The sequence below is a fragment of the Austrofundulus limnaeus genome, unplaced genomic scaffold (assembly GCF_001266775.1).
Source record: "Austrofundulus limnaeus strain Quisiro unplaced genomic scaffold, Austrofundulus_limnaeus-1.0 Scaffold59, whole genome shotgun sequence".
NCBI classification, from domain to species: domain Eukaryota; kingdom Metazoa; phylum Chordata; class Actinopteri; order Cyprinodontiformes; family Rivulidae; genus Austrofundulus; species Austrofundulus limnaeus.
In genome coordinates this window covers 1,893,979-1,895,377 of record NW_013952461.1, presented here as the reverse complement: position 1 = coordinate 1,895,377, position 1,399 = coordinate 1,893,979, and positions in this window count along the sequence as shown.

The following is a 1,399-nucleotide window of genomic DNA, read 5'->3' as shown; positions in this document are numbered from 1 at the left end:
TGAAACGTTTCACCAAAGAAGAACCCATCCAGACGACCTACTTATTTTTTATTTTTGGTATTTTCATCTTTGTTTTAAGCTGTCATTAGTTACATTCACACACAGAGGAATTAGCACTGGCCCCTTTTAAACCTTGCAACCTGACCCAAGGCTGCTCACTTCTACCTAAACCCCAATTCCACCGCAGCGACGAGGCCATTATTCATTCAAAGCTTCCTCTCCAAGGGTTGGTTTACTTCCCTTTCTGTGCAGCTCACTTTGTAGGGCAGCCACAGACAGCAACAAGACCTGTCAATGAAAAAATAAACACAAATATGCTCAAATATTACTTATTTCCACTTTTATTCTGTCTTTTATTGAAACAGTGTATTGTAAAAGGATAATATGATAGAATATGTTGTTTGTTTGAATGAGAGCTAACTTCTCATTAAATGTAATGAGAATTCTGTTGATTTTCCTTTTTATGACATCAACACTCTACCAATATTGTGCAAAGTAATAAAATGTTTCTTTGATTTGTTATAGCTACTTTTTTTTACAAAACAAAAAGATAGTGAGGATGTGAAAGTCAGAGATTGGTTCAGAAAGGCTGATATATTTTTTTTAACTGCCAGGTCCAGTTAGTTGATGCACAAAAAAGGGAAGCGTGGCAGCCTCTCTGCAGGGCCATGCTTCCCTGCTTCCCTCCCTCTTCCTCTTCCCGCCTCGGCGTCCAAGAGCTCGGGCCTCCGGCTGTGTAACCATGACGACCAAAATGAGGTAAATGGTTGCAGGAGAATCCTCATCACGACCACCACCCTCACAGAGCTCTCTTCAGCGGTGCATGAACCTGGTGCGCTCGTGTCTTTCGTGCATGCTAATCCCCATCCAGTGTTGTAATTCCTTTCTGGAATCCCACTAAATGATTCTGCTCTGCAGCGCACCGTCGTTCTGCTCTCTGTCAAGCCAACATTGTGTCTCCTTAGGGAGGGAGGGTTATTTTTGTCTTGTGGTTCCTTGACTTCAGACTTAGAAAAAGCATACTACAGTGTCACACGGCTTTAAATAGAGCCACAGTGTGTCATGACAAGCAGCACGTGTTGATCTAATAGAAAGGAGAAATAAATCCTCTTTGAGAGGGATGAAAATGAAAAATGTGCCGATAACAATGCACAGCATTGACAAACGCTTTCAGAAAACGAAACAATGGATAGAAAGGCTGTGCTTCACAGGACTGTCATGTAATTAACTGTAYTGCATTGTCCAATTAGCACAATGATCTACACTGAAAAAAAAGGATTTTTGGGTGTAGTAACATTTATTTAATTATTCTTTTAAATTTTACAAAAAAATTCTAAATTTATAAACCACTAGAATTTACTAAATAAACAATATGCATTATATTATATATCAATATTAC